Consider the following 24,159-nt stretch of genomic DNA (forward strand, 5'->3'; position numbering starts at 1 on the left):
CAGACCCTCAGCTTATTACTTCATCCACTTATCTTGGAAAAGATGGCTTCAGTACATCTTCTCTGGGGAACACTAGGAGGAAAGGGAATGTCAGTCTCTTCTATGAATGTCTGGGAAAAGGTTGATTTCTCAATGATTCCAAGAACATGTCTTTTCTAATAAAATGTAGGAAAGTACTGTGTGTGTGTGTGTGTGTGTGTGTGTGTGTGTGAGCACATCTAAGTGTGTGTTTGTAACTGTGTTCACATAAGTGTGTATTTGTGTGAGCACGTGCGTGAGCATGTGCGTGTGCTTCCTTCTGTTGTGTGCTGCCTTGGCGATGGAGGGGTGACGCCACAGCCGGCTTTGAGGGGCAGGAGGGTTGCGCGCCACCTTGCTGCCCGCACCTACCTGCTGGGAAACAGGCTCCGAGCACCAGCAGGGGCACTCCCCAGATGACCAGGTTTGGGTCTGCAGCTTGACATAGAATCCATTTGTCCCCAAGTCTCCCACGGGGCCATTGCCAGCCCAGCTCATAAAACACCGGGTGTGGCCCCTGACCCCCTCCCTCGTCCCAGTGGCAGACTTGAGCTGGGGGTGTGTGAGGTTTGAAAAGCAAATGTTCTTCTGAACCCTATGGGCTCATTATTCAGTAGAACAGTGGTAACGTAATGCATTTTCATTTACTTAGCCTTAAATATATGTAAATTAAAGGGTTTTCTTTTATTAAAAATAACACTGAAACTCACCACTGATGTGTTTTTGTTATTCTAAAAAGAAGCAGTACTAGAGGAATGAGGCTCTAATGACATTTCACATTCAAATTTGTGTCTTGCTGGAGAAAGAGGGGCCTCTCCACCCCAGGGCCTGAGCTCCCGAATAAAGCCCTGCCGAACAGTGCTGCCATTGGCGGTTTTCACTCCGTATACATTCTCATTGTCTTAGGCTGTGATGCAGGGAACAGCTCACCCTGGTTGGAAGCCTAATTGTTGCCAGGAAAGAAAAATAAATCGCTGCTCTCCCGTTGGAGTTGAGCAGTACCGGAGAAGCAGTGTTCAGTGTGGGGAGAGGGGGTGACAGAACTCCGTTAACGTCAGGAGGTCAGTGGCCCTGCAGAGTCTTCTGGAAGAAAGGAGTCAACCATCACTGCCTCCTGCACCCAGCTCTGTCCCCTGCCGTCAGATGATCACAAACCCCTCAGCAGCTCCCCACACTCTGTGCCCCCACCACGTGTCAAGTCTTTCCAGCACGACCCACATGCCTGTGCCTGTAATTCTCACCGAAACTCCTTCTGCCGAGAGCCCTGTACCCAGGCCCCTCTGCCCGGCCGAACCCACAGTGTCCCTCTGGGAGCCCCTGCATTCTAGGCCATTAGAACTGGTTCAACCCTCTGTATCAACGTCCTGGCGTTGCTGTAACAAACTACCACAGAGTGAGTGACTTAGAGACACAAAGATGTATTTTCTCACTTGTCTCTCCAGAAGCCCCAAATCAAGCTGTTGGTAAGGCCACCCTCTCTCTTCTGGATCCTGTCCTCTCCAGCAATCTTTACCATTCCTTCCTTGACTCATAGATTCGTCACTCCAGTCCCTGCTTCCGTGGTCAGATGGCATCTTCCCTCTGTGTCTCCACATGGCATTCTATTCTCTCTGTGTCTCTTCTCTTCTTCTTATAAGGACACCAGTCATAGCGGATCAAGGTCCAGCCCGCTTCAGCGTGACGTCATCATACCTTAACTAACTATATCTGCAATGGCCCTGTTTCCAAATAAGTTCACGTTCTGAGGTTCTGGGGAGGACAGAAATGTGGGGGGACACTTCCCAACCTAGTGTACCCTCTTGTCTTGTGTGTGAGGGGTGTGAGTTACCAAGGACCACCCAAGGGTGTGGTGGACAAACCCTTCTGATTCCCAGGTCTGCTACCACCCCGCTCTGAGCTATCGCTGAGCTGCCATGCCTCTCTGTCCTCTTGGGCCATAGCCTCCTCTCCCCAGCACCCAGCTCAAGACCTGGCCCCATGTCAAGCCCTCGTGATGGAGTTCGTTTTCCATGGGCTCTGTCTGTCTGGCTATGCTAACTCTTGCTCATTCATCCCATATGACACAGGCTCATCTGCTCCCTAATCACTTCCAGCCTTACATTGATGACTTTCTCAGATGTGGCGCTTGTGTCTATAGTTAGATATTAAGCTTTTCCTAGACAGGGTCCCATCTCACTTTCCTGTCTTCACTCTGGCAATTTTTCAAAGTGTCCAGCACCACAGGTAAATAGGAGATATTTGGAGGGATGGGGGATGTTCCTGTTTCAGTGACATCTCAACCAGGGACTAAGACAAAAGCAGCTCTGGGGACACTGCCTTTTGAGTCCAAAAATCATCTCAGAGGATCGACGAATATTTTAGATCACATACAGCATCTTGCTAATAATACAATTAAAATATTTCTATAATAAAACATGCCCAGAGGAGGACTGTAGCCTCGGACAGTGCCCCTCTCAGCCACCTGCCCCTCATCATAGGGGTGTCGCAGCTGTGCGTGGGTGAGCAGCAGCATGGGGAGGGAGCAGAGGTGGTTCGGTTTCTATCTGCGAGCCTCTCTCCTGCACCTCATGGTGACATCTCCAGCTGTCTCTCCTAGTTCTTGAGCCGAGAAGTGGAGGACGGTCCCTGCCATTTGCCAGGCTGTCACAGTCCAGCAATGCTGCCCACTACTGGGAGGCTTGGGTTGGTGACTTTCCAGGCACAAAGTCATGAAACATCCCTAGCCATGACTCTTTCTGCTCCAAAATTGGCAGAGAATTTCACTTGGACTCTGGACACCCTCTTCTTTCTCTCAGGACTGCACGTTTCAGGACTCACTGACATAGGAAGAGCCCCACATCTGGGGCTCTGCACACGTGGAACACGTGCAGCTCTGCTGGAGCCTGGAGGCACTCAGGTTCCGGCACTGCCAATGAGAACCGCAAAGTCATGTGATGGTTGTTCTGTGGTAGGAGCAGCCACCCGGTCCCATGTGGCTCCTGCGTACCCAAGTCTTGCCCTCTGGAGCCTCTTCCCAAACAGGCACCATGTGGAGAGCTGGTTTGGCTGAAAAAAAGAGAACCAGACCCGATCCCGATGGCCAGGGAGAGGACAATAAATGTCACATCCATTTGATTCTTTTCACTCACTTGCAGCAAGCTGCCACAAATCCAAAGCACCATGGAAAAGCCAATTTCCACATGATACACAGCAAATTGAGGATTAGAGATGGACCACAGCCAGGTTGAGAGGCAGTGTAGGCCTATACAGTTTCCTGCCTTGTGGCATCAAATTATTACAATGAGTAGTTCTGTTGCATTTTGATGTCCACATACATGCTGCGTTCCAGCCCACGTTCCTCCTAATCCGTGTGAAGTATGGACAAAAACAGCCAAACCCAGCGCTTAGGTAGGAAGTGCGGCAGAGCAGAGCAGGGCAGCCCTGGTCAGTAAGAACTCCAGCTGTGCTGCCCACTGACCAAGGACACAACGTCCTGTGCACAACACACAATCTTATTGTGTCCTTTCAAATATAAAGAATGATCGATACAAAATGATAGAGAGATAACAGTAGATAATGACATTCTGGGCAAAGTGTCCAGTGTGACACCTTCCCCATCAGACACTCAAAGAGCTAGGCTGGACTTCATCTTCAGTTCTCTGTTTACTTATTTTTATGAGGATTTGACCCCCAGATTACTAAGTATACTGGCTTCTATGTGCCTCTCGGTTATACACACCTTTAGGGAAAGGGTTGACTCTAACACTGAAAGTTCTCACGCCTGTGGTCCTTATTGATGAGTTTGTTTGAGGATGAACCTTTCAGGAGCTGCCCCTTCCTAGGCAGAGCCTGTATGCAAATCCTTAATGGCTCCAATTACAGTCCTCAGCTCAGCTTTTCCTTGATTTGCCAGCACTGAGACTGGACCCTCTTTCCTGCAGTGTTCCCTCCAATCTAAGGAAAAAGGAGGCCACAGCTAAGAGAACAGTTAATAAGAGTATGGGTGGTGGCTGAAGAAGACAAAGGCTGACAAAGACAAAAAGCAGAAGACAGAAGGGGAAAGAGTGGGTGTTTGGGATGTGGATGCTGAGAAAACAACCAGCAGAGGAAGTGAGGACAGTAGATGGACAGAAGTCCAGATATCCCCTCAAGGACCAAAGTGAAAATCCAACATTATCATCCCATGTGCAAAAGTTTGGGGGACACCCACCCTGTCTAGCTATGCCTCTTCCACCAAGCCCAAGTAAGAGCTCCCAGTGAGAGCACTCTTCCCATCAAGTGGCTGGTAGGTACAAGGATGGAGCAAGGACCTTATAGTGGACAATCCCTCCAGGACCACAGCCCTTATCCTCTAGCTCAGGGAGGCTGACAGCTCATGGCCGAGACTCCCTCAGGGATCAGCCAGAGAAAGCTGCTCCTCCATACTATGTCCAGTAGAGTGTCTACCCAATTCATATCCATGGGAACCTCAAAATGTGTCCTTGTTTGGAAACAGGGTGGTTGCAGGTGTAATTAGTTGAGACGAGGTCACAGAGGAGCAGTGGGGGCCCTGATCTAAGATGACTGGTGTCCTTATAAGAGGACAGGAGATGCAGAAACATACACCGAGTGAAGACAGCCATGTGAAAATGGACACCACGATTGGAGCGAAGCTTCTATAAGCCATGGAACACCAGGAGGTAGAAGCTAGGAAGGACCCTCCCCTACAGGTTTCACTGGAAACATGGCCCTGCTGCCACCTGGAGTTTGGATTTCTGGTCTTCAGAACTGTGAGACAATACATTTCTGTTTTTTTTTCTGCCTCCTGGTTTGTGGTACTTTGTTACAGCCACCCCCAGAGGCCAAACATTCTCCCAAGGTTACACTCCTACACTGCCTGGCCCTTCCCAGGCTTGAATTCACAGTATCCTTAAGGGCCCCCAACCCAAGAGCTCCCCATGGGATGATGAGAGGGCTTTGTTAAACTGCATCTCAGCCCAGCTCCCTCTCTATCCACTCCTGCATGCAGATCTCCACCTCAGCATCTGTCTCACTGAGAATCCCACCTGCCACAGATAAAAGATGTTTGGGGTGGTAGGGTTGCAGAGGATGACATTTTCTTCTTTTCACAAGGAATTCCACTAATGTTGCTTTGCTATGGTTGTGGTTAACATCCCAGAAGCCTGTTATCCTTGCGTTGACAGATGTGTGCATGCAGGCACACATGCACACACATATACATGTACACACACGTACACGTTTCTGAGAAGTGAGTCAGGCACTATAACTATTGAGGTCATAGATTAGCCAATCAAGGAATGAAGCCCAGACAGATATTGGCTTTTTAAATAAAACTCATGGTGAAACCAGTCTACAAACTCCTTCCCTGCTTTACTTAACTTCTAAGCTGGTAGCAGAATTGGATCTTTGGGGCCTCAGAAACTTTATTCTTCTTGCCACTTTTCCAGTAATTGTTAGAATTCTGAAAGCTGGAAGAGGGTTCAGTATTCTACAAACTAATACCTTATTCTTCCAGGAATAAGTGGGGGTGGCCTCCCCAATAATGATGGTGGGTGACTGGCCATGTGAGCCAGGGTCCCCCCAGGCATTAGCGCCATCTCTACTGGAGCATTGCAACCAGATAGGGTGGAAAGAATATTAATAATTTAATTGGCTACAGCCATGCCACCCTGACCGTGCCTGATCTCGTTTGATCTCAGAAGCTAAGCAGGGTCGGTCCTGGTTAGAACTGGATGGGAGACCACCTCGGAATACCGGGTGCTGTAGGCGTAAAAAAAAAAAAAAAACAGTAATTGGATCTACTATAGCTCTCAGGCGGACCTCCTATATTGAGCTGAGATGAGACATGATTGCCCCCAGGCAGGTGGAGCCATAAATAGCCTCAAAGCCACTGGAGGGCAGCCTCAGACATTGAATGTGGGTTACAATTACCACTGTTAATACCTTAGGGACCCCAACATATCTCTTCAGATGAATTTTCCACATGTGTATTCACCTCCAAGGGACGCAAATGAGACCTTATAAATTATTTCTGAATTTACCTTGTAACTACATTGATTTCATGCAGAACCTTCAAGTGGCTGAACACAGACTATCACCCAGTCTATCAGGGAAAATAAACACCCCTTACGGTCACGTGAAGCCAAGACTCAAAAATGGGCACAAAAAGTTTCTCATCCAAGTGTCAGACATTTCCAGGATCGAGGAATAAATTCAGAATCAGGATGTACAAATAAGGATGTGGACAAACTGTGGGGGAGGAAGCCAGAATAGGTAAAAAAGGCCTGACTAAAAGCATTAAGCGGTAGCTGAGAGGCTCCACGGTGGGGAGCGGGTATTGATTTTTGTAGCTAAGCACATCCAGGTCCTTTGAAAGAACAAAGTCTAAAACATAGTCCAGCCACAAGTGCATGGCCCCCAACAAATCCAAGATGAGGGTAGTTGTGTTCTATAAATTATTTTCCATAGTTCTGGACCCCTTGGAGACAGGAAGGGACCACATAACAAGTGAATACATCTATGGGAGTATTTTTTAGGACATATATCAAGTTCGATATACCACCAGACCCGAGAAATGGGCAACACCTTCCTTCTGAAAAGTCAAAGCAATTATCTTCCCAATTCTTTTGATGCCATAAGATGGCAAGTTGACAAAAATTAGTAAAATATAATAACAAAAACCCAAATCTGTTACTCTTTGCGATCCTTTGCAGAGACCTGTGACATGACCATTTGCTCCTTCCTTAAATAGCATCCATTGGTATTGTGTTGCCTCTAATCTTTCCCTGACATATTCTACTACACAAGAAATTGTCATTAAAAAATAAAAAAAACACGCCTTGTTAAGGAAGAGAGGAAACAACTGACTCAATTTGAAAGCCAACCAATCCTGTCACCAAAGATGGAGCTGTATGATATGAAGGGAGGCCATTGTTTAATGGCCTTATAACTACAAACTGCCTTAATTTCAGCAGCCCCTGTAAGCTAGCGACCAATGTACTGAGCATTTCATTGGTTTGGGCTTAGAAACTAGAAAGAATACAGAGAAAGGAAGAGCCCACAACTAAAACCAGCCATTAGTCACAGAGCATGCAACGCTTGTCAAGGTGACAACTCTTTTGTTTTTATTGGGTTACAAGAGAATCAAATGTGCCACCAACGACTTGCTAGGATATGAGTGTGGTCATTGGTGCTAACTGCTCCCAAGCCCCATTCAAAAGAACTTTAAAAAAAGAGAGAGAGAAAAATATATTTATAAAAGGGATTCTTAAGAAATAGTTCTAAACATACCCAAAATAATGGCTGTGAGGTGTGGGTATACTCAGATCTCTCAAGCAGCTAGCTATCTTAGCCTCGCATGATTTTATGTGTGACTTCCTGGGTCTTTACAAATGTTCCTTCAAGCCTGGCTCCTTTGCTAGAATTTCAAATCGGGGATCCCATTGACAATACAAGTCAGGCTGTACAATGAAAAAATAATAATTTAGGCTCATGTGGTTCCAGGTATTCTAAAATTACACATTTGTCATGGATTACCCATCGCCTTCCTTTAAATGACTATAGGTAAATTATTATTACTCCATGTTGTTTCATAAGTAGTGCTCTGGCTTTCAAATAATTCCCCCAAATTTCAGAGGGGAACAAATGTGGCCCAGCTACAGATATCTAAGCCAAAGCAGAAGCTTTCATGCTTTTTTTTATAAATCAGTTGTTTAACTGAGGGAAGGGAAACCATCAGTGTGAATATAATTCTCCCTTCATGCTTAACATGGGGGCATGTCCCTTTCAGCATCTTAGTGGGCTGTGTTTGGCTGTATTTCATTCTGGAACGGAGGGCAGGAGGCAGTAGCATGAGCCTCAGCCCAATGAAGGAAATGTAAGGCATGTGTGTCCGCTCTCCACTCCTATCTCTACAAAAGAGGCTCCTGGCAGCTTTGTTTACACAAAATACAGCCAAATCAGGTTAAACATCACCTTCCTTCTTAAGTTCACATCAGAGCTGAACTCCTGCCTCCAAATGTTCAGACCTAATATGTTCCAGATACCTGCCAGGGCCACTCGGAGCTGGGGCTGACCAGTCAGTCAACCATCATGGGGTGCCAGATTCGAGAGAGACTTGGGGACATCCTGACATGGAGCGGGCAGTTCTTGAGGAAGACAGGTAAAAGTGGAAGGAACAGGCAGTGAGAGAAGCACTTCCATGTTCCTATCCCCAGTGCCACAAAAAATACCGCACATCACAGGGTGAGTCTTAAAGGGTCCTGCAGGGGCAGGAAGTGGCAGATATTCGAGTATGAAAGCACTTCCAATGCTTAAAGGCCTCTATAAGGTAAGTGTTGGAGTATTTTGCAGCAGGTAATCACCCTGTCACACGGTAGACTGAGGTATGGAGGCTGACCCTAGCTGTGCTGTCCAGTAATGGAAGGTGCGCCTGTTATCAGTGGCTGTGATAGCCTCACCCACTGGAAAACAATCTGCAAGGAGTCTAATGATTGTGCCCACCTTGCTCCTTTTCATGTGTCTCTGGGTCCCTCTTCAGCCAAGGACTGTGTGATGACACATGCTTCTGTTTGTTATTAGTTTCCGAACCTTCCATCGAATTGCTGTGAGCTTTTAAGCAGCTACAAATGCACCTCCTTTGGAGCAAGTTTAGTTGAGGCCGCTCTCACATGGGCCAGCGGGGCTTTGTGAAAGACTCGTCAGCACCTCTAGTGACTATTAGATCCTGGAACAAGGGGCACTTCTTTAGGAGAGAAATAACCCAGATGTCTTTCAAGGTGGGGAAAGAAAGAAACATTTGCACTTCCAAACTTCAGTTCTTTTCCTCTATAAACACACTTGAGATGCCATGAGACTGTACACCTGTCTCCGTTTGTAAACGGAAAACATAGTTATCCCATTGTTGCTGATTTTCTTTTCTCTTTCCCTCCTTCCTTCCTTCCTTCCTTCCTTCCTTCCTTCTTCCTTCCTTCCTTCCTTCCTTCACTAGCTTCCTTCCTTCCTCCTTCCCCTCTCCTCCTCCTCCTCCTCCCTCCTTCTTCTTCATCCCCTAACCATTCTTTTCTTCTTTTTTTTTGAATGGATGGGAATTCTTCCACTTTGCCACGAGACATGCCCGAGAAATGAATACTTAAAAATGAAAAGAGAGTCTTTTAAAGGCTGTTTGCTTGGGCGACGATGGTGACACAAATGTTTCTTTCTCCTTACAAGGCCCACCCACAGAAAGAAGCAGAACAATGGTGCAGGGGCCCTCTGGGCACTAGACAGCCCCGGAGAGGCCTCCAGCTCGGCCTGCTGGCCCATTCAGCTCCCGCAGCCCTCCCACCCTCCTACTCACCGACAGTCCCACTAATTACGGGTCAGCCTTGCAACTCCAGCCCACAGGCCACCACCAATTATAGCCACACTGACATCGTTCAAGTAGTTCATGTGTTTACATAGTTCGGAGTCTCTCTTAATTGTCCAAAAAAGTGAAAAATTAGTAATGTTTGAGAAAAAGAGTGGGCTGCTCAGGGAGAAAGGGTTCACTTTGCACATATTATCAGTGCTGAGCAAGAAGCCCAAAGTTCTGCTTTCACGCTACTCTCGCTTTGGACAAACTTGGACAAAACGCTCTGTGAACTCTTAGGGCAAATCCCCAAAGGCTCTTTCAGTCTGCAAATTGATAGATAGGTGTCAGAATCGGGTGGATCTGGTTACAGAGGGTTTAAGTTATCCCGGCAAGTAAATAACAAAAGTTACATCATTTTCATCAACATTCATCATTCTAATTGCATGAACCTCCATCAGAACAAAGTCACACTATAGTTTTATGGTATTTGATTAATGAGGGCAGGAAAATTGAAGTTTTTGCAATAAAACTAAAAAAATCAACAGACTTTTATCGTTTTTTCCCTTATGATTTTAATTTAATGGCTCGTGTTTTCATTACTGCAGAGGCTGTACACTTTAGCTTGCAATTATGTCCCATCTGTGAAGCACTGTGTTATTACAGTTTATTCTAGTAGCTTTTCAATCACTTTTGAGTTGGGCTTTACAAGTATTCTTGCAGCAGGTGGGCTTCCTGGCATAAGCCCAGGAACACACAAAGCGCAAAGCTGGAGTTTAATGGCAGCATATGCATGTGGCACAGAGCACCAGCCTTCCCCCATATGCTGCTAAGCAGCCTCTTCAGCCTGCCAGTCACTCTTCTTACTGACTACAGTCTCTAAGTAGTTTTCTGCCAGGGAAAAATATACCAAGGCAGCAAATTTCTCCAGTGCACCATCCTTATTACTGAGACAACCCTGTCATTAGCACAAGCACAATGAACCTGAACTGGGGATGCATACCAATTAGGTGGCACGGAGCACTTTTGCTTCTTATCTCTATGGAAACGTTCCCCCCCTCTGGCTGCAGTGGACAAGCAGGAATGTCCCCCACCCATATGTCACCTAGTTAACACTGTACACTGTGATGTGAACCAAAATCTGCTCTAGCCCCCGCAGCAACAAGAGAAGGGAGCGAAAACAACGGAAGTCTCCGTACGTTTGGGAGGCATTCGCCTTTAGAATTCTGGATCCTGCACAACTGCAGCTCACAGCCATGAGCAAGAAATGATGTTTAAATCTATAAATAATATTCTCACATTAAATCTAGCAGGGAGAGTTCAAGCAACCTAAAAGAAATTGCTTTATCCCATTAAAAAAAAAAATGGAGAACAAACTTTTTTTTTTTAATTAACATAAAGAGTGCTTTACTTCTAAGAGGCTGGGACAGCTCCTGGAGCCACAAGGCTCATAGATCTTCTTCTCTAGAATTTTACCTGCCCCCCAATATAAAATAAACTTAAAGAGACTCAAAATGTTTGTGCGCAAAGGATTTTCCCACCAGAATGCTATGAACTTTGCAAAGACATACAAATACAGCCTTTGTTTTCTTTGTCTGTGTGTGTGTGTGTGTGTGTGTGTGTGTGTGTGAGAGAGAGAGAGAGAGAGAGAGAGTGTGTGTCTAACTCAGTTTTTATTTCATAGTTCAATCTGTATACAACTGAGAGATTCTGACTTCACTAATTTGGGGTGTTTTAATTCACAGTGTTAACTGCCAGTGCATGACACATGGCTTTATTTACCCCAAAATTCCACCAGCAGTTCTAAAACAGAGAAGACCCCTGAGTGATGGCACCTGAAACTTGGTGTCCCCCCTTCCCTGAACTGGCTGCCCCCTCTTCTTTAACTAATAGCCCATCAGCATTCTTTTTTTTTTGAATAAGTTTAATCCTTCTCTTCGACTGAGTGTGCTGGGGACTCTGAGTCTTATTTCCTTCATCCAGGGATATTTTTTCCAACACTGTCTCTCAATCGTCACTCACTTTGTTGTCGAGAGACTCTCTCAGGCTGTCTGTAGCACAAGCAAGTAATGCATCCACATGCTCTTTCTGTCACGCCCATTCAGGGGATCCCTGGTGAAGTGCAGAGCTCTTTAAAGTAAACAGCCCTGAACTTACTAGAAATCTAAATGAAGTAATATTTAAAGCACATATAAAGTGTTATTTTTAAAGAGCCCGCATCAAATATTAAATGCCATGAAATAAAACCATGCTGCTAAGTGGCAGTGACTCAGGAAGACAAAAACTAAAGAGAAGTCAGAAAAATTGACTTCTGAGCACAAAATCAACTAGACTTATGTCAGGATTGGTGATATTCCCCAGGTGCTATCACTTATAGAACACTTATTTTTTATTAGAAAAGCAATTCTAGATATAGGTGAAATTTACTGGATTCTAATGGGAATAATTTCCTCCTGCATAATGTGTTCCTATGGGAATCATACAATTCTTTGATTTTTGTTTTTAAGTTAAAGACATCAAGAGAAAAGAAAACTTTTGTACAAAGAGAAGAGCAGTTCTCAGCCAGACAGCCCACCTCCAGCAAAATGGAGAAAGGCAGAGGGAGGCAGAGTCCAAAGAGGTTTGATTTAGTGCTAAAGGCTCTCGGCCTTCTCCCCAAACACATGACAATCAACACTAAATAAGATACTGAACTGCAAACAAGTCAGTAACATTGGCCTTCCAGCTACTTTGGCGATTTAAATAGTCATAAAGAACATATATTCTCTGACCACAATGCTACTATTTACTAAAAGAAACCAAAGAACGAAAGCACTTGTATTCTCATTTATTATGTTTTCTTCCTTTCAAAGGAAGATCCTGAAATCCATCATAGGTGACCCTACCCATTGCTTCCAGGACTTGGAAGGGAAGAGGTGTGAGGCATGGCTGTTGCCACCCTCACTGATTTTTCTCTTCATCCTTTAAGGACAGCTAGCTAATCTCTGCCTGGACATCATAGGTTGAGATGCAGCTGGAGAGATTGGAGCTCCTTCAGACCACAATCCGGCATCATAAACAAGGCCAGTGCTTCCACTCTGAGCGAGAGGGAGGGAGGAAGGGGCCTTTTTCTTTTCTTATACAGGTGGTTGTTCCCTGTCCCATGGTGTCAGACCTCACACTTTCTAGGCAGGCCAACTTAGGACACTTCAACCCACATGACAGACACAGGTGAGGTGCTGGCTCAAGCCCCTGGGTCCCTCCGTCAATGCACAGAGACAGTGTCCAGCAATTGGCTGAGCTGAGATCAACTCTAGGGCAGCAGTGGTGCCAGCCAGGACTGCCCTTCAGATTTCTTCAGCCTGGCCAGGGAATGAAGATGCTGCCAGCCTGACCACTGAGCATACCTGTCACATGCCCATCGATAGACATCCATTCCTTTGGCTAGTGTCCAGTCCAGTCAACCAAGTGTCTGTTCTAATGGTCAGAACCTGAGCTTCACGGTTTTTAAACACTTTGAGCAATGCTCTCTCTGGGGTCATGATTTTTATTTGTGGGTGCTGCTATAAGTTGAATTGTGTCTCCTAAAAGACAGGTGAAATCCCCAACCCCTACTGCCTCAAATGTGATCTTATTTGGAAACAGAGCCATTGCAAATGTAACTAGTTAAGATGAGGTCACCTTGGAGTAGGGTGGCCCTAATCCAACATGACCGATGTCCTTATAAAAAAGGAAATTTTGATGCAGAGACCACAAGGAGAAGATAAATATGTGAAGACAGAGGCAGAGATTGGAGTGATGCATCTACAAGTCAAGGAACATTTGGGGCCACCAGAAGCTGGCAGAGACAAGGAAGGATGCTCTCCTAGAGACTTCAGAGGGAGCGCGGCCCTGCTGACACCTTGATCTCATGCTTCTGGCCTCCAGGACTATGAGAGAATAAATTTCTGTTGTTTCAAGCTACCCAGTTTGTGAGGCTTTATTATGGTAGCCCCGGGAAACTACTACAGGTGCCGATTAGATACTGACTTTCTAGGTTCATAAATCGGGGGGAAAAACTTGACATTCCATTGAAAAAGTAGTTGGATCCAGGTTCCAAAGAATATAGAGAAAAAATAAGATCAAAGCCCCTGGAGCCAAACCGCCTGGATTCTACTTAGTCTTATAAAAGAATAGCAGTGTATCTGTAATTAAAAGGCTGCTGGATCCAGTCAGATTCAGTTGAAATCTCAGGTCTGTCACTTGGGAGCTGTGCCACCATAGAGAAGTTATTTAACCTCTCGTAACCTCAGGTTCCTAGTCTAAGAAATAGAGATAATAGTACCTAACCTGTAAATTTTCCATAAGGCTGAAATTAGTGAATCTACATAAAAAATAACATTTAGTATGTAACAAATGCTAAGTTTTACTTATTATATCTCAATATAATAAAATTTGTTAGGATGAATATCTTTTACTTTCTGTTCTTAAAAACCATATTTAATTTTGTGCTATCTCAGTCCTATCAAACACAAAGTTTCTTTTCACATGTGAAATAAAACCACAAACTTGTCTAAACTGGACAAGAAAAAAATGTTTTATAGAATTAATGTGCAGTCTAGACTCCTCTAGGCTTACTATATGGTACTCCCCCTGATCACAGATGACCTTTTCCACCTCCAATTCTGTGTCACCCTTATCATTAATAACACTATATTCTAAACCTTATTTCAATAATACTATATTCTAAACTATATTATGAGTTCTACCTTTTGGTTAATTTTCTCTTTATGTTTCTTTTTCGATCTCCCCTAATAGTAGGTGCCTTAAAGATAAGGATTTTATGTAATAATTCCTCATACCTCTAGTCTTCATGCATTATTTTGCATGTGGAATGACCTTAAAATATTTCATGAATACAAGTTAAATAAGATAAAAAGAAAGATAATAGAGCTTATAAAACAGTTTCAATATGCTACCCAGTTTGATCCAGCCTAATGTGGGTCTGTAGTGTCATTCTCTCTCTTTTAAAAAAAAAAAAAATGAAGATATGAAAGATCAAAAAGGTTAAGTTATTCTTTGGAATCCAAGCCTATGCCCTACTTAATAGCTAAGATTATTCATTTGGCTTTTGAATCTTTGATCATGGGGTGGGTAGGGATAATGATAATGGGGGATTCTTGGGCATTTCTACCAGTCTCTGAGTATTATTATCACATGGTATCAGTTCTTTAGCGAATTGGAAGAATGATAGTAAAATAAAACTGGAGTAGGAAACAAGACATTTGGGTTCTAGTCCTGGTTTTTCAACTAAACAGTCATCAGAAATTTGTCAACGTATTTAATTTCTTTAGGCCTCACTTTCCTTATGTTTTAAGTGAGATAATTTCAAATGATTTGCTCACCATTCAAGTAGGTTAGCTCCTTCCCTTAGGATTTCAGCAAATATATTTATTCCTTGTTTGAACTTAACATAAGCATCAAACTTAATAAATGCATGTGGGATTCTGGCTCTGCCAATTACAGGCTGTGTTACCTTGGGCAAATCACTTCTCAGAGACTCAGTTTCCTTACCTGCAAAAATGGGGACACTAACAATTTATCTACCAAATATTATTCTCTGTACTTCCAACAGTTCTAAGCGTTCGCAAATACTTAGCACTTCTTCCCCATGTAACCACCAGAGGCTGTTGGTATTCTCAGTATCCTCATGTACAGATGAAAGAACTGAGACATAAGGTAAGGACATTATCTAGCTCTCCCAAAGTCCACAGACTGAGTACCAATGCCAGCACTTGAACCTAAGCAATGGCCCTAGAATGTGTGCTGTCAAAAGGCATGAAGCTATAGCCTCTCTTGGTGATGTGGTGTAAGTTAAATTAGATAATAAGTGTAACCATGTAGAAGGTGCACAGTGCTTAGCACTCAGTAGATGTTATCTCTAAGTAGGGCAATCACACACAATTCCTCTCTCTGGTTTAAAAGTGCAAAGTGTCACTGTAATTATTACCCTGGAACACCAGGTGACATCTAGGACACTCTTGGTAAACCAGATCACAGAGTCTTAGCTGTAACTACTATCCCAGATTGTAAACTCTCTGAGAAAAGAGTCTATGTCTTTTCACAAGCACTGTTTGCATTAGACACTGATAAATATCCCAGAAGATGGTGTTTCTCTCTGGAAGGTGAATTTGAGGCATAAACAACTGAGAGGAAAATGACTGCACCTTCCTTACAGCAGCCTCTTAACCTGCTTCTAGGATTCTGAAGCTGGAGGGGTACTGGTGACACCCAAGATGCTGATGTAAGGTAAGGTTTTTAAATCCCTCCAATAGTGAATCAAATAAAGATATCCTGATTATTTTTAATGTACTCATTTATCAGTATGCCCAAGAACAGACAAAGAATAATACTGAACATCATTAAACCTCTGATTTTATGAAATCTACACATTATTCATATATTTGTGGAAAAAATAAAATTGAGATATAATAACTAAATGATTACAATATGTTGGAACAGGCAGGTCTAAAAATTCCAGTTGTGCAGAAACTATTGATGCTCCTAGATGCTTCTAGAAGCCTCTATATGGTTCTGAGCAGAGTAGAAGAAAATGCGCATGTACAAGTTGCCTCAGAGTCAGAAAATTTCAACTTCAAGTCACAGCTTTAGCTCCTACACACTAGGATAATCGCCCTACGCCCATATCGTTCTTAGGTGAAAATTGGGATACTCTCTGTCTTATCTTACCTTGGCAGGATGGTAAAAGAATCACATAAATAGTACAAATACACTCTTTCAATGGTTCAACATTTACTGCGTGCTTACTATGAGCCATGTCTGTATTAAGCACTGGGGACACAGAGCAATGGGGGAGAGAGAGACACATAAACCAGTACCTATAATGTAATGTGTTGTGAGTGATGGTAGAAATATGCCTGGGAAACTAGTAAATTTTATGAAATATTCTGTGGTCTGCCCTGAACTTTGTGCAGATGAACCTGACCCTTAGGCTAGCACTTCGGACACTATTATATTTGGGTTTCCATATTGAAAATGTTGATTTACAACAACGCTCTGTTTCTTAGCTAGAAAGCCCAGATCTTTGCTCAAAATGAACAATATTAATGGCAAAAATTTATAACAAGGTGCCAATATAATAAGGCCAATTTTCACAATCTCATATAGGTGTTAAAATATGTATTAATGAACAATCGATTTTATCTTTGACTCATTTGCTGAAATTTCTCTCCTGGATAACACTTAAGGTCTATAGGAATAGACCTGGTCATTCTTTCCTGTTCGGAACTACCAATTTACTTCACTTCAGTCATCAAAGTGCAAATCATACCTCCCAGTTACTTCCAATTCTGACTTCTTTTAAGTTGACATAGCACAGATGAAATTTCAGCTTCTGTCCCTTGTAATTATGCAAGCTGAGAACTTGAAAGCTGTGAATATATAAGAACACTTTTCTAACTTACTTTATTTAGCCTGCACCAGAATGGGAAGGTAAACAAATAAAGGAAATGAATGGGTAATTTTGCCTTACTGTCCAAGTCAAAAGTGCAGGGAATTTTCCTTTCGTGAAAGCCAGGAGGTGTAGGTCTGTCCTGACCTTGACCTTGGAGCTGCAGTTGCCTGCTCCCTCCTTCATGAAGCCTCTCGTGGCTTCCTTCATGACTGTCCTCCCACTTACAGCTTTTTCTAGAACTTTTCATGATTTTTTTTTTTTTTTTTTTTTGTCTTAAGCATTGATGGTGTGCTGTTGAATCCTCCTTGGTGACTATGACTATTCTCATATGTGGTAAAGACAGGCTAGAGGTTCACCAAACCCATTCCTCCTCCAAACTCATGAGTCCTGGAAGGACTCAAGGAGGCCAGAGAGATGACAGCACAGCAGATGGAAGGATCCAGAGGGGTCCCTGGCCTCTGTTTGGAGAAAGAAGTCCAGGAGAGGTCTCTGTCCAGTAAGGCCCCCATCAGATATACGCATGTGGGAAATAAGCTTTCACCACATTAAGCTTCTGAGATTTGGGGTTGATCTGCTCAGCAGCCACCAACCACTGGCCTGCTTACCATGGCCTCAGATTTGTGCCCCTCTCCTGGGCTTCCATCTGCAAATCCACTACTAGAAAGCCGAAAGCCCCGCTAGAATGTGCTACCAGCATCTCAAGACAAACTCATCTTCTCCCTGCTGAATCCCAATCTGTTCCTTGCTCTGTCTTCTCTGTCTTCGGGAAGGGTATTACCTTTCACCCACACCTAAGCCAGGTGCTGAGTCATCATCCTTGGCCATGATTCCCCTTGGCCACACTTGCTATCATTCCCAAATCCCACCCGTCAGACTTCCCAATGTCTATTGTGTCAAGACACTACTTCCCTGTCAGGTCTGGCCCACTGAACCCCTGCCCTGGCCCCCCAGGAGATCTTCTCTACCCCCTTAATGTAAAAGAATGCATATTTGATTATGATGTCATCCTGCTACAAACCTCCCAAAGTGGCTTTCCCAATGGGACTCCAGACCATTTAGAACGAGGTTCTGGGTGTGCCTGCAGTCTCACCTCTCCCCTCTGTTCTATCCCTTCGACCCCTTAACCCTCCCCCCACCTCTGGACCCTGCTCCACTCATCCTCCCCGGATAGCAGCTGTGTGCTTCCTTAACACCCTACATGCCTGTCCTCATAGGATGTATATTTTCCTTTATTAGTTTCCTATCTCCTCTGCAAACCACAGGCTGCCCTGTTTCCGGTGTCCACTGTGGTTTCTGCAGCCACAAGACAGGGTCTAAAATAGAGGAAGGACCTGACCAATCATGTTGAATAAAGATATAAAGGAATAAATGATAGACACCGTATTTGCAACTCCCACCATCCCAAACTCACATTTTGCCCTGTTGTGGAATTGTGCCTCTTTGATCAGGCCTCCACACGTGTGTGCCCAGCTAGTGTGAGGAGGCCGCCCTCACTCGGCTTATCCAGCAGAGCGCTGCAGGGGGATCACCACATCTGACATCGCAGGACACCAGGCTGCTCCCGGCTGCTCCCAGCCTCCTCTCCTCGTCAACAAAGCGATCAGTTCTCTGCTATTTGAAGTCTAACGTGCAAGGATATGTGGGAGCCCTTTCAAAGTTCCATAAAGTGTTCTCAGAAATCATCATTTTCTTTACTATTGAAGACATTACATGAAGTGAATTGTGACCAACATCCAGCTCCATTTCACAGTGTGAACTCTATTTGTAAAGGTTTTAAACCTTCTCCGGCCTCGGATGTGGTCTTTTTCAATGGGCCTGAATGGTGATACCATTTCGTAGGGCAAAGAGAAGGAGGGGAAAATGGGAGGAAACTCTGCTGTGTCCAAACAGTTAACAGGACACTCATTTGCACTAAACATCCTTTTCTTTAATATCATGCCTTAATTTGTTGCCGCCACACTTTGTCAGGATTGAAACAGGCAGAAATGCATGATAAAGTCCATGAGCTGCACCTCAGACTGAAGGACATTGGACTGGTCTTTAGTGGGTCTTCCAATTCTCTTATTCCTTATAGCTAAAAGACAGATTTAAAAATTAGGTGAGCAAGATACTGGTCAAGCCACACACCAAATAACAAGGTTTGATGTTGATAACTTCTCATCTGGGGTTCCAGTCACAGGCGCAGTGCCACTCAAAGCTGCCCGCTGTCCCCTCTGGGAATCCCTCCCACCACAGTCTATGTCAATGTCCTCGCCAATGACACTTCTGGTGAGACAGATCCTGAGCTTTCGAAGAGGAGCCCGTCTGTCCTGGGAAAGGCTGGCTCTCCATGCAGACCTTAGATGCCTTTCTCTGCCACGTGCCTCCTCCCAAGGCCACCCCGAAGCTCTGCCTCTCTGCTCTCACACACTGGCAGTTACATTCATCCAGAGATTTTGTATACTTGCCCCCAGTTTTGTCCGAGACATCACTGAAAGTGTTTTTCAAAGCTAAAATGGGCACATTTTAGTAGAATTAAAAAAAAAAAACACCTCCTTTCTCCTTAGAAAGGATTTTCAGATTCTTTAGACTTAAATTACTAATCAACATTCTAAAACTTGAACCAGCACTCTTTCTCATAAAGGTCCTGGAGAAGAGGCAGTGGACGGAAGAAGGGAGAGAAGGGGCTCTATAAGCAGTGAAAATTGGGCCCCGATGCCAACGTCTAATTTCAGACCACTTTGTACAGGTCACAGAGCTGCAACGAGACTGTGTAATTTCTCAAAACGGTTCTCATATTCTCATGAACGGAATGGAAACTGTTTTGTTCTGGAGACCCTGTCTGTACTTCTGTGATTTCATCGATCGAATGCTCCACACTTGGCCTATTCCCGGAGCCGAACTGCTCCGGACAAGCTCAGCGCCCCACTCCATTCTGCACTTCTCCTCCCCCCATTCCATTTCTCTCCTACCCAGGCGTTAAAAAAGACAGATACGGATGGGGCCTAGGAAAGTAGAGGTAATTATCTATAATTTGCTTTTATGTAACCAAATGTATGCATTTAAAATGTAATCACATTAATAACCACAGGTGGAAATGAACGGATTGACCTTTTCTACTATTCACAGGACTTTAGAATCTTAGCGCCAAAATGGTTATTTGAGACCCTGCGCCCAATCTCAAGGCAGTGCCACACACAAACCTTTCGGGCAGAAGAGGCTATGGCTTATTTATAAAAGAAATCTCATAGTTCTTTTTCAAGAGCTCTCCCAAGAATTAAAGCCTTCACTATGGGGAAATTCTACTACTATGTAAAGATTCTCTCTCTCTCTCTGCCCTCTCTCTCTCCCCTCCCTCCCGCCCCCCGCCCCATGTCTGTCTGTCTGTCTCTCTCCAGTTGGATGCAAATGGCTCTATTACAACCCTCACTGGGCAGAGTTTCCTTTTGGATAAAAGAACTACTTATCCCCTCAAATATGCCCCAATAATCACAAGGTTGCAGCACATGGTTTGGAGCAAGGCAGATCTGGGTTTGAATCCTGCCAGGTATCAGCTGATGTAGGGAGAGTTACTTATCTGTGTCCATACCTTCATCTACAAAGAGAGGGCTATACAAACTTCACAGGGTGGTTGTAAATATTAAATGAACTAACATACGTAGAATGCTAATGCAGTCCCTGGCATGCAGCAGGTGCTCGATAAATGGCCTGAGCAACTCTCAGGAAAGATGGAACAGGCATCCAGGGAGAGGAATGGCACCAGAGCTGGGCGTGTGCTCTTGTGTCTCTGTGCTCTGGTAAATAACAGTCGGTGTTTTCCCACGTCGCTATCAGAACGCCTAGGTTGACTTTCAGTTCCAGGTAAACAACAGGATTTTCTACTTCCTTTTTGGACTCTGTATTTCTTCCCCAAAGCAAACGGGAGGAGGAAATTAAGGCTAGAACCATGTTAATGGAGCATTCCAGTTCAGAGCTTTAAGACACAGGGCAACTTAGTCTGCTTCCTCGGCCCACACTTTGGCCCCAAGGACTACGCATCAGAGTTCATCTAGAGACATCGCCGGGGGGACGGCAGAGAGGAGGTGCTGAGGTGGAGACGTGGGCTAATGTGAAACCACAGCGGAGATTTCCTCCCTTGTGCATTTACAGTGGACTCTGACATGACATTATATTCTCTTCATATTTTCACAATGAAAAATACCCAGTTTGTAATACGGTGGCTATGAGTCAAATACCAATAAAGGAACAGGGATAGTAACAAGATTCGCCAATGTTTGGATATAGGAAAATGTGTGGCACTCATGGTTAATAAGGAAGCTTCCAGTCGCCACCGACAGAATCCACAGTGTCATTTGAGGGAAAATAATGCGCCCTGCCTATCCCCTCAGCACAACACAGCGTCCGACATCAGCACCTATGCCAGCAGTTAACTAACACGTGGGTCATTTCGATTTCTTTCCAAACGGAAGTTAATCGAAACTGTAGAAACAAAAGTAAGATCCCATGAAAGAAAATATAAACAAAGATGTGGAAAATACGAAATAGAAATGCTTTGAGCCCAAGCTCAGGCGAGGCTCACAGAGCATTTCAGAGGTGATCCTGCTACTCTGCAATCCTGTCCCTTTTTCTTCTAAGGGGGGCAAAGCTTGGCAGATTTTACATTGTTGTTATATTTATACTTTTCTTTCAAAAGTAAGGTGAAGATTTATTTTAAATACATATCTTTTCAAATTTGGCTGGGAAGATGCTGAGAGAATTTCCCTTGAGGGAAAATAATAGCTTTTCAATCACTAATATGCTAATATCCAGAAATTCAGAAGAAACCCATCCCACTGGCTTAGTGGCATATGTATGGTATTAATATCGTGTCATAAGATGTTAAGAGAATGCTTTATTGTTACAAGAGGTTTTTCTGTGTTTTCCATAAAATGAAACAGGCCACATTTTATAAGATAATATGTTTTATAAATAGTAAAATTCTTAATATAAATTTTACTACGCAGTTATAATAGTATACTCACCAAGATTCTTCATTTAATTGTGTTACGAGGTAAAATGATAGAAAATTCCTCTTTTCTTCAATAATGCTGATAAATGCTCATTGTTTAATGTTAAGCAGTTTTCAAAATAGCAACCTTTATTTCTCTTCAAGGCTAATAAAAAATCATGCTAATATATACATGTTAATTTTCTTTGTTGCCCTTATAATAAGATTTCGAAGTTGCCAAAGCTACCATTTTAGAACTATTCCAAGAGTCTAAAATTAGGAAACTGAAATGTCAGACTGTACACATGGAGACTGAGGACCAAGAAATGTACTGCACAAAAGTCCAGATCATGGAATTTAAAAGTGCCAGAAAGTTGCATCGAAGTCGGTACCATCCTACCATTTTTTCTTTATAACCACCAAGCGAATCTTGATTGAAAATAAGGTTGTCAGTTATTCACACAAGTTATTTTTTCCCCTCCCAGTCAGTTTTATCCCCAACTCAATTATTTACAACACATGCGCACACCCCTCCTTTCCTGGTGAGTCTGGCATCCATACAAATGAACACATTTAAGAGAAATCAGGGCCTCGTGCAGGCCCACAACTCACATCTGCTTCAGAGCTGCCACCCGGGACACTGTAGAAGTACCTTGGAGTGTTTTATTGAGGAATAACGCTAATGGGTACCCTCGAATCCACCGACCCTCCCTGCCATGTAATGATTTTCTTGAATGTACATAAAACGGATAAATGAGCATCTTCACCCTCTTAGAACAAACTATATCAATCAAAAAAGATACGATGCTTTTAAATAATTTTCTTGTAATGGGAAAGACATGGTCTTGATTGAATCTAGAACACTATAAGTCAAGACAAATTAGACCGTGTTTGTTTAGCTTCCTTCTGCCCAAGTGCAGGCTCTGAGCCAGGCCCTGTCTGGGAAATCCTACTCAGGGGCACTTATGGGCCTTTCTACTCCTACAGGTGCTCCTCCCTCAATAATAGCACAGCGTGAGTTAAATTAGCTAGTGGCCTCATTTGCAGATGTGGAGCACAAGGTCCCCAGGAAGATGTCCAATTCAGCAGCATGTGTACCTTGGCAGGATGGCCTGCCATTCCCCTGTAGGCTAGACTCCTGACCACAGAAATTGGAGATCCCCCTGCACATACAAGAGGGAAGGAAAAGCCTCATCCCCACCTGCAGGTGCCCTCTAGGTTTGTTGCCCATCAGGTTAGTGTTTGCAACAAACCAAATGACAAGAGCCAGTGGGCGCAAAGCAGAGGGACGCGCGATCAGGGAAAGGGTCACAGCGCTGCGTGCAGGCCAGGGAGAGGCCGGCAGCCCCCAGGACCTACAGAGCAACAGCATCCTGCTGATGGAAGCAGTTCCAGGAGGGCGGCGGGCAACTCTGTCAGAGGGAAGCGCAGCGGATTAATCAACTTGATCTTACCCATACTGATTAAACAATGAGGCGTCCTGGGGTTCTGCTGTCTGTCCCGATGAGTGCTCATCAGGCTAATGTGCAAACCCCACACAGCTCCCTCGGGAGCAAACTACCTTTTAATTTTTCCCTCTAAAGATTAATTCCATTGTTATGGAACCTGTATTATAAGCACTGTAAACTAATCATTAGTCATTTTCAAACAATCTGACCTTCCCTGCCACAAATCATGAAGTGTTTTCCAAGAGGTCTTTTTGGGGTTCTGGGGATTTGCATCACGCAAATTCAGAAAGAAGAGTCAAAAGTAAACAATAACATGTTTGCCTTGTAACTTAGCAAAGCAGGGAAATAACTGAAATGGCTTTTTTTTTCTCACATTTGTGACTTTTTGGATATTAATAGCTGAGAAAGCAAAACTGAGAATAATGCTTTTGTCCCAGCCCCATAACACCTGCCAGGGGACAGGAGAGGACGCAGAGAATGGGCTGCCCTCGGGAGCCAGGACGTGAGTAGCCCATGCAGTGCTCCCCAGATCTTCCCAGATAGTCATGAGGATTAGTGTCCTGGGGCTGCCCTAACAGAGCTCAGCAGACTGGGTGGTTTAAACAGTAGAACTTGATCCTCTCACAGTCCTGGAGGCAAGTGTCCAAGACCAAGGTGTGGGCAGGGCTGCGTTCCCTCTGCAGGCACTAGGGGAGGATCTGTCCAGGCCTCGCCAAGGCTTCCAGTGGTTCCTTGGCTTGTGTCAGCACAGCTCCGGTCTTCTCATGGTGTTCCCCCTGTGGTCTCCTCTGTGTCCAAATCTCCCCTTTTTATAAAGACACCAGTCACTGAATTAGGTCCACTCTTCCCCAGTGTGACCTCACCTTAGCCAATTCCATCTGTAACTATCCTATTTCCACAATCACATTCTGAGATTCTGGGAGGTAAGGCTTCAACATATGATTTTGGGTGGAACATTTTCAAACCACGCAGTATGATTAGGATTACG

General features: G+C 44.2%; 1 pseudogene; it reads left to right on the forward strand.

Moving 5' to 3' along the window:
• Positions 1-5,648: 5,648 nt before the first annotated feature.
• On the forward strand, positions 5,649-5,766 carry LOC120605419 (uncharacterized; annotated as a pseudogene).
• Positions 5,767-24,159: the final 18,393 nt, after the last annotated feature.

The sequence above is a fragment of the Pteropus medius genome, unplaced genomic scaffold, assembly GCF_902729225.1.
Source record: "Pteropus medius unplaced genomic scaffold, Ma_sr-lr_union100, whole genome shotgun sequence".
Classification (NCBI taxonomy): domain Eukaryota; kingdom Metazoa; phylum Chordata; class Mammalia; order Chiroptera; family Pteropodidae; genus Pteropus; species Pteropus medius.